The following is a 10633-nucleotide window of genomic DNA, read 5'->3' as shown; positions in this document are numbered from 1 at the left end:
ATTCAAGTTGGGTCTAATCATTCAGCCTGAGAATAAAAGCTCAGATTGGGTCTGATTCTGTGCTTATTTCTTGTGACACAATGCTCTCAAACATATTGTTCATTCAATTAGAACGTGAGCAAGATAAATCCTCAATGTATTATCCTAATCTGAAGTAGTAGTTCCACAACAGTGCATTGGTGGAGGAGGAAGGGAATGTGAAGAGGCACAATTGCTGTTGTAATTGCCAGTGCATACTTGAATTTATAAGTCACCATGGCCCAAGAATTGAAAGAGAAGGAAGGCAGTATTTAGTCTTGACAGGTGACATGAAGGACTGGACTGCTATTAGCACAAGTGAAGACAAAATGCTGTACATCTTAATGAGCACCAGCAATGCAATTAGAAGTCAGTGCTAAGCAAACAGAGCAATGAATGAACACTTTGTAAGGATATGTGATTGTCCACGTCTTTGTTAAATCTTAACGCCTACACAGGAAAGCAGAATCAGTGAATTGCAACAGAACTGCAGCTACCCAGGGTAAGGTCTTACTTTAGGGACTATTTGCAGAGCCTTTCATCTATTGCTTGTGGTCAGTGTTTACAGAATAGGAAGGCAGGGTAAACGCACACATATTCAGCACCCTAGAAGCAAACAGTACATGAGTATGAAAGATCAGAAAACCACTTGTTGCTGGATGTTTATGATGATATGGCATGTTCTTGCCATTTTTGCTGCCTTGAGCCTGAGAAGATAAGGAGGGACATAAATGTTTTAAAATAAGTAATTACAGAGTGATATGAGTTGGTGGGGGAGTGTGCAAAACCTCCTGGAATTTTATACAGCATCTGGAGATTCCAAAGCAAAACACTGGGATCTTGACAGCACCCTGATAAATTGCAATAATGTTATTTGAAAGTCATTGTTAATGTTGGTAGAAGAGGTTGGAATATTTGAAAGTGCTATATACTGTAATTGAGCGATATTTCTAAGTGTTTATGACACCTGTAATTTTTTTTAGACATTTGTGTGTATGTTTGTGTATTGCTTATATACACACATACACACACCCTTATTGCTTAACTGGAATATGAATCTTCTCATAATGAAACCCCCAAATTGTTTTTTGGAAAAAATTATGAATATTTCCATGGCAACATTTTAGAGGAAAATTTTAGGCAGACTTCAGGCTTGTCACTTGGAGTATAAGTAATGAGGTCATTATAAATTTTTACACCACAGCTTTTAAAGGCCGATTGATGGATAAAATATTATAGGAAATGCTAGTTAGCTGGTATAAATGGCATGATATATTCTGGCTACTGATTCTTCTTATATTATTTGTTGCAGCACAAGTATTTCTGTAATAATAGTAGTAGTAGTAGTAGTAGTAGTAGTAGTAGTAGTAGTAGTAATAATAATAATAATAATAATAATAATAATAATATTCTTTCTAAAATCATATGGTTTTCTTTACTGTACAGTGAAATATGAGGTACCTATACCCAAATGACCTATTTGCATTTTTGTTTGTTTTTTCCGTTCATAAATAATCCAACAGCAATAATTCACAACAGCAATTTGCAAAATGCCTGTGTCTTAGCCTTCTTCAAACACCTGAAAGAACATATGAATTTTATGTGCAGAAAAAGAAAACCAGCTCATTTTACCTGCCCATCCTGTGAAATTAATTTCCAAAAGAACTGCTGCACAATGCAAAAATTCAGCAGCACATACAGCTTCTCTCAAATGGCTGAAATTGTTCGCAGCACTGTCTTCAACAAATGCACAATTTCAAGTCACTTTTTCCTTGACAATATAAACACTGAAAGAGTTCATTTTGGATCTGGCTGAGCAGTCAATTTAGGGTGTCACACTTAATCAATGAATTAGAAGCCTGTTTTCAACTTTGCCCTAGGTTTTATTAGTATCAATCCATGAAGTCATTAAGATCTATTCACTTCAATAGAGCTTAATCAGCCAGCTTCTTTCATGGTCTGATCACTCACACACATATAAATTAATCCTAGGAACAATATTCATGATAAAAATCAGTGTAATGGTAAATATTCTCATCTTCAGAGTAGCACTATAAACTAGGAGTACATAATAAGAGGCAAATTTCTACATAAAACATTGGTCTTAGTCCATTTTATTTCTATTTCTTTTTGTTAACAAAATTATATCATACACAATGGATGGAACAGCCAAGAAAACAATTGACAATATATCTGCTATCATTCAATAAAACAAGCATAACTCTTTTTTTCTGGCACTGGTAGACAAAAATCATGTTTTGAATGTTTAGTGTAATATTGCCATGGATTTACAATATACTATTTGTTTTTTATTTTATCTTGTAAGCTACCTTGGGAACTTTTTTGCCTGAAGAGTACAGCCCATGAAAAGATTAAATATCAGATTTTATAGGGTTTATTAAGGGAACCATCAGAGCATATAAGTTTCCTGGGGGGAGGGCAGGGTATAAGTAAAATTTATAACAATAATAATAAATTATTATTATTATAAAAATACATTAGCATTCTTCAAACTCTGAAGAAAATGATGCTGTCTGCTGAAACAGTACTACTCCAGTCTGAAGGGCCTAAATTCAGATTCCTCCACTACCCAAATAGGTAATCAGTGGAATGTTTCAGACAGGGGTCTCTACATAAGGGCTGCTGACTTGGATCTTATGAAAAGGTGTGGTTAAGGACACAGTTCTTTCTAAGGATGCTGCAAATTTCAGTATGAACACATTTGACTGTTTCACGTACAATGTTCAAAGATGGCAACCAGATGTGAGCTGATCACTTATTCTGTTTGGTTTTTACTGAGCCCCTAATGCCAAACCACTTTGCATAGGGTTTTCCCAAAATTGTGTGTATATACAAAGACTGATTCAAACTGAGTGAAGCCATTGGAGGCTAGGTCATGGTTCCAATAATTTGGAACTCCCTGCCCAGGGAGATTTTTCTGTCTCCTATTGGTGTCTTCCATCAGATGGTGATGGCTTCTTTTTTGTAGGTGACCTGTGTGCACGCTCCATAGAATGCAGAACAAAGCCAACAATAATAATTAAAAATATATATAACCCTGCGGCTGATGCAAAATATACCATCTGGCATTCCACCTGACTTTTACAAAGAGTTGGAATATGCAAAGAACTGTGCATTGGGCAGACTTGGATTTTGAAAGAACATTCCAACCAGTATTTTAGATAGCATAGCCAAGGATTGTATCAGCCAAACCTTCAGGAGCTGGGGCAGAGAAGCAGCCAGGAAAGTTTTCAGACACCATAATCAAAATGGTTGCCTTGGCTACCTGCTAAGATTTCCCACCTTTCTAAGTTACAAATCACCCTACATCATTATATAATTTCAAAAATCAACGGGTTAAGCTAACCACCTTCCGTGTGCCATACAGTTGCAGAAATGCATCACAGACACATTAAAATAATGGGAGCATGTTGTCAGAAAATGACAGTTTGTCAGTACTTGGGTGCACATGTGTACTATACAGACAGGCACATGGAATGGAACAAAATATGCAAGAATCTAAACAATTAACTACAGAAAGATAAAATGGGACAGTCACTTCCTTCAAGGAGGAGACCTCATGTACAAACTTGTTTCTCAGGCTTTTGTGCAAGCAGGCAAGAAAATCTCCTTCTTATGTTATCAGTTGTCAAGAAGATCCCTTAATGAGGTCTTTGCTTCCTCAATCCTCCCCCCACCCCCAGCTTTGGCATTTCTTCCCAATTCCTTACATTTGAATTAAACAACAGTGCTACTGCAGAAGGACAATCATGTCTTTCTGAATGTATATCGTAAAAAAGAGAGAGAATCTGAAATACTTTTCCTCCTACATTTTTTGCTCCCTTTTTATTCCACAGCAAGTGAGAGTGGTAAAATATAAGAGCAAGAGAGACAAATATGGACCACAAAAGTTTTCCCACAGTCTTTAGACTCTTTTGGATACTAATCCTATTGAGGATATTTATGCTGGCAAAACAATGAGGGGAATCCCAAACACAACCCAACACAGCTAGTGCTCCTGCTGACTGCCCCCCTGGCACAGCAAGCAAAGGCACTTTCTAGAGACCAGCTGCCTGTTGCTATGGTAATTTCTCCACAGAAGGGCCGCCCTGGGCACCACATTTAAAATACTTTAGACTCACCCCATGCTTAGCCAAAGAAAGGCCGAAAGTTTCCATTTATCTCCCTGGCACCCTGATTATCCTAGACAAACTAAATCATTCGGGTTTCAAGAAAATGCTCCAGCATTAGATGTAACATCCCAATGTTTTGTGGAGAGCGATTTCTGCCAAATTCCTTTTGGACTTGATATGCCTGTAGAGAAGGGAAAAAAATTCCTCCTGATTTTAATGAACATGTTTGATAAATACAGTGTTTATATAGACATATATAATCAGGACAAATGTCTATTGAGACTATTACTGTTGGTTATTCATAAATGGCAGTATCAATAAGTGGCTAGAGTGTCACACTAGGAACTGGATACCAAGGATCGAATACTCCATCTGTCATGAAAGCTTGTTGGGTGACATTGAGCCAGGCTCTCTTTCTCAGCCTAACCTAACTCAAAGGATCATTGTAAGGATGAAAATGGAAGAAGGGGAGAATAATGTGGGAAACAGCTTTGGGTCCCTATTGGGGGAGAAAAGCAGGGTACAAATATATAAATAAATAAATTGTAGAACCTTTATGCCTCTTGTTACTTTTTTGTGTGTACCATCTAAACCTGTACAGCCAGTAGCCAAGATTCCAATCATTTATCCAAGTGAGTTAGTGAAACATTTTGTACAGTGCAACCTTATTACAAGCACATAAAAGCCCTATTGAATAGTTCAGTTATGCATAATTTGCTGAAGGACAGATAGAGGGAGTTTGCCTGAACTCCTTGAGCAGGCCTTCCACATGGTGGGAGCCACAACAGAAAAAAAGCACATGTACAGGCAGTTGTTGATTTTGTCCATTTGCAGGTAGGCATCATGGTGGAAAATAGGGGGGACAGATAATGTTGCAGATATGAGGGTCCAAGGCCATGAAGAGATAGACAATACCTTACTGGTAAATTCAGCGCTGTTGCTAAAAGTCCATAGAAGTGCAAAGTATCACTTCACATCCCCCCTTCACTCTCATAAATATACTAGCATCTATTACAGTACGGTAGTGGGAAGGAACTCAGCAACTACATTGGATCCAATACAAATGCAAGATTAGGCCCCAAGGCAATAGAATGTACCTAATTCTGCCAAGCCAAAGAGTAAGTGCAAACAAGATGAGAAATATTTGCAACATGTTCCATTCATGCCAAAATAACCAAGCCTCATTCAGCACAGACTCCAAAAAAAAGCCATTCCAATACATACCTAAGATTCTAAGAAAACATGGGAGCACTGATGGCTTTGTACCAAAATTTAGCTGTGGTTTAGTCTGAAATTCTAGGACTAAGAGGAAAGAGGGATTAAAAAGGTACATAGCAGTAGCTGTGTATCACAGACTTTGAAGTCCAAGTTTATGGCCTAGCTTTCAAATGACAGGGAACCCCATCATATACACACAAAGTTATCTATGGAGTCAGGCTGTGGTCCATCCAGCACAGTATATTCCATAACTGCAGCAGCTTCTCAGGTTCTCTTGAGGCAGGGATCTCCTCCAGTCCTTCTTCCTGAGATTTCTTTAGCCAAAAATGTAAAAGACAGAACTTCAGATTTAGCATATCTAAGGGATAGAGACTATCACCTGATCAGTAGAAGAGATAACAAGCCCTGCTCCAACCACTTCACCCACTGCCTAGGCGCCATAGTGGCGAACCTTTGGCACTCCAGATGTTAAGGACTACAATTCCCATCAGCCTCTGCCAGCATGGCCAATTGGCTGCTGGGAATTGTAGTCCATAACATCTGGAGTGCCAAAGGTTCGCCACCACTAGGGGTTAGACCACATTTGACACAGCTAAGCAGTACCAGTTCTGAAACAGTGAAGAGCTGAGATCACCTGAGTTCTGTGTTGCCCATCCAAAGGGAGGGCAAGTTGCATTAAGCTGCAGTCTTCAGTGTTGAGGAGTAACCAAAATATAGAGAGACCTGAGTGTTAATTTAAATGTATAGCTTGTAACAGCATCCAGATGAAAGACAAGAGACTAATGTATGAAATACATTACATTTTATGACAATAACATTTTATGGCAAAACAATGTATGAAATACATTATTTTACAACCCTGTACAATATTTACTCAGATCCTAAAGATAATTCAGTACTATTTAGAAGTCAGCCTACTAATCCAAAGCCTACTAAAACACCTGGGGTGTGTGTGTGTGTAGGTTAGACTTAAATTCTTTCTGCACAGCAAATGTAAAGTGTTGCAGGTGTTGCCCCAAGCCATTTGCATGGATGGGTGTCCTGTGGTCAGTGAGTGAATTGGCTGGGACGTGTGCCTTCAAACAGAGACACTTTTTCCCCCACTCATCTCCCTCCACTGCATAGCTACGAAGTCTGGAAGGCATGGACCTCCACAGCCATGCTGCCATCCCTATGCCCCTCTGTAACTATGCAGCAGAGAGGCAGGGACTGGGGGAGGGGAGGGAAGTGTACCCAAGTAATGTGCTTCCTGGGGCAGCCATTTGCTCGGCCATGGCTGCTATCCACGTTAAACAAAAGAGTCACAGATAGTGCGATTCTTGAAAAATACGGGTTGGGAGGAAAACGTGGAGCAGACTCACGTTAAGAGTGGGATCCACATGAAGTTCCCCCCAACACGGGTTTTATACCATGGTTAGCCCACGTTTCTTGGCCCGTGCAGAAGGGGCCTTCAAATGTTTGACTGACCCAAGGTCAAAATTTCCTTCCCAAAAAAGTAAAAAGGAATAAAAGAGATTGAAAGAATGGAAGGAACTTTAGTATGTTCCATACAGAAAAAGGAGGAATATAAAATATATGGACAATGAAGTTTGGTAGCATAGTATATCCTTTGTTGGCATATTGGGACATCAGGCAGAAACAGAACAGCTAAAAGGAGCCATGTATGAAAATAAATAAATAAATAAATGTAAAGTAAAACAGGTGGGGAGTGATTGTATATTAATAAAGTGATAAAACAACATACATCAGTGGCGCATAATGGCTCATGTCACAACCTTATGTGAACACAATCTTATGGCATGATATAAAAATTTTGTGACAGTTTCAGTTATTTCAGACTTGCAATTATTCAGAAAGGATACTTTTAAGGAATTCAAAAAGTCTTTCTTGTGGACTAAAAGATGCTTTAAAAGAAACAATTAAAAACATTGGTATATGATCTATAGAGTTCATCTGATAAAAACAGAGCCTGTCTGAATATTGGATTTTTCAAAACATTCCAGATAAAATTACTGATGGCACAATATTATACCTGGTGAGAGAAAATGCTTTTCCTTCTGACTTTTGGGGTTTTAAGCAGGAGGTGTCAGAAAAGTTTCCACTTGGATAACTGGCTTGTGGTGGCCAAGCATTCATAGCAACGTGGCTTTTTGATTCTTCAATGTCAGTTCTTCCTATCATTGTGAAGCAGAATTCATCAAGCATTGGGTTACATTTTATTAGAATTCCACCCCACTGAGCATTACAACTTTCCTCCTTCCCTCTTCTTGGCACCCACCCTCATCTTTCTCTGTTTCTTTCTTTCCTTCTCATCTACCAACAAGCCTACCTTTTATCTGCCCGATCTTCAACTATACTTCTTAAATTTTTACTTTATTAATATCCCAGTTCTCTCCCCAATGGGGACCCAAATCAGCTTGCATTGTTCTCCTTTAGTTCACTTTATCATCATAGCAACCCTCTGAAGTAGGTTAAGCCGACAGTGTATGACTAACCCAAAGTCATTTAGCAAGCTTCTACGGTAGAATGGGGATGCATACCTGGGTCTTTCAAATCCTTGTCCAACATTCTACCATAACCCCAAACTCAACAAAAGAAGTGGCAAGATTACACTAGAAAATATCTCAAGGAGTCTATCAAAAGTTAATGGGAGATGCTGAGATATGAAAGGTATGCCCCAGAAATAATGGGTCTATCAAAATAATATTATTAGTTGATACAGGAAAGAGACAGCATGGTTTAGTGCCTAGTGTCAAAGCAAGATCTGGGATTCTTAAAATTCCAATTCTGCTTTGGAAGCTCACTAAGTGACCCTAGGCCTGTCACTCTCAGCTTAACTGTATTATAGAGTTGTTGTGAGGATAACGTTTAAGGAGACTATAAACCATTTATAAATCTTATATCAGTACAAAGTTGCTGTACTTAAATCAGTACAAAGTTGCTGTTAGAAAAGTCTCTGAAAATTCAGATCCTCTCTCTTCCAACAAGAGGGAACATCTTGATAACAGCCAAATGTAAACTACATGTGTGTTATGTTTACGAAAAGTAAACACAGCAATGAAATCATTTGGTTTTCATTTACTAACTGGGGTAGAGATGTTGCCTGAGAGGGGATATGGAAAACAGTCCATAAATTATCAACAAACTCCATATGAAAAGTTGTTCAGATAGAATTGCGACTGTGCAGCCCAAAATGACACCATTGGCGTTGACAGACTGGTGTTCAGTTCCTCAGAAGACAGACTCAAAAAGCAGGCCCATGAATTCGGATCTGTAGCTTAACATTTTGTTTTTAGAAAAGAAGAGCATGACTCAGAGATCATGAGATTTGCAGAATTCAGTTCTCCCAATAGCACATGGACTTTAGCTAACAAAATCAATTGTTCATTAAAAGCTAATTTCAACAGGCAAGATTCTTTGCTAAAATAACACCCTCTCTTGGAATGACAAAAATAAATGTCAAACTCATTTTCTAAATTTGACATACCTGACAAAATGCACAAGAGAATATATGTCTCTGAAAAAGTGTCATTTGTTTGAACAACATCATCCGGTCAACAGTACAGTATTGGCCTGTACTTCCTGGGGGTCACAGTCAAGAGTGTGTGTACTCACCATCATCCCCTTTCTTAAGCATGCCCCACAGGAATCTCAGAAAAGAGAAGGGAGGTTCCCAACACCCTTAACCTTTCCCTCATCCAGCTCTTTGCTCTGGTTATTTGGGTGCAGCTGGACTTATTCTCCCTTGTCTTATGGAGACATGCCTAATTAAGGCCTGCCTAGTTTGGGGGGCCCTTGAGTTCCTCCAGTGGCCACTGTTTAGGAGAAAGACCTGGTTCACTCTTGATTTCTAGACTAATGGACTCCTTCAGCACTACATGACATTGTCTCAAAGTTGCCCCCCCTTCTGAGTTTTCCAAATATTGAGGGGCAGCCACTGATATGGATAATATAAATTTAGATCAGGGGTCCCCAAACTACAGCCCGGGGGCCAAATCAGGCCCCTGGAAGACATTTATCCGGCCCGCTGGGCAGAAGCGGATCTCCCCCTTCTCTATCTCCTTTTCCCCAGGTTTACAAACAGCATTAAGCGCGGCCAACTCGCTGCTCATTCCAAGCGGCCGGAGGGGACCGTACCAATGCAGCAAGGGGGGGAGAGAGAAAGGCGGCAGAGCTGCCTCCCTCACCTGCTGCATTGGCTGGCCGTTGGAATGAGCAGCGAACAGCCCGTCTGCCGAGGCTGTTTGTAAACCTAAGTCGGGGTGCCAAACTCCAGGCAGCCCCTGGAGCTTGGCACCCCGACCCCCAGGTTTACAAACAGCCTCAAGCGCGGGCGACTCACTGCTCATTCCAAGCGGCCGGAGGGGACCGTACCAATGCGGAGAGAGAAAGGCGGCAGAGCTTCAGGGCCGGATTGGAAGGGGACCGCGGGGGTGGGGGGCTTGGCCAGGGGCGGGTCGAGGGCGGATGGATGGCGCCCCCCCCATGGGCGGCACTTGGTCCGGCCCCTGGCTGGGCTCTGGCCATGCGTGAACTGGCCCCCTGTTTAAAAAGTTTGGGGACCCCTGATTTAGATGAATACCAAAGCAATATTTTAAAAATCTCAGTATATTTATAATTCCCTCATAAATCCTGAGAACCAGTGGAGAGAGCATTAAACTAGGATTGAGAGACTTCCGTTTGAATTCCTATTTTGCCATGGAAGGTTTCTGGGTGTCTTTGGGCTAACTACACACTCCCAGCCTAGCCCATCTCCAGTGGCATACCTAGGCAAACTGGAGCCCTGGGCAAAACCTGAGTTTGATGCCACCCCTTGGGTGGCCACTCTTCCCCACCACAACCAAACAATGATTTTTTCCACCAGGTCATTTTAAAGTCACCATCACATTATAGAACATGCCCCAACTCACAAATCTGAACACAAGAATGGTTCATACCACACAGTGGAAATAATTTTTTTGACATTTTCAAAATGCTTTCAAAATGTTTTATTACTGCTGAGAAAAAAAATTAAAATAAAATAAAAGGACCCCAAAAGGAACTTCCAAATGGCTTTCATTTGTTTTCCCATATGACACTAACCCTAACCCTGTGATCCATGGGCAGGGAAGTGTGCTGGGAATGGGGGGAGGCTGGCAGAGCCTGCTCTGCCCTTGGATCCTGTGATTCATGGGCAGGGAGGCATACTGGAGATGAGGGGAAGCTGGCAGAGGGATGCTCCAGCCTCAGAGCTTTTTTTTTTTAAGCCAAGAGAGGGATCCTCT

This window comes from Sphaerodactylus townsendi, linkage group LG08 (assembly GCF_021028975.2).
Source record: "Sphaerodactylus townsendi isolate TG3544 linkage group LG08, MPM_Stown_v2.3, whole genome shotgun sequence".
NCBI classification, from domain to species: Eukaryota; Metazoa; Chordata; class Lepidosauria; order Squamata; family Sphaerodactylidae; genus Sphaerodactylus; species Sphaerodactylus townsendi.
This window is presented reverse-complemented; position numbering follows the sequence as displayed.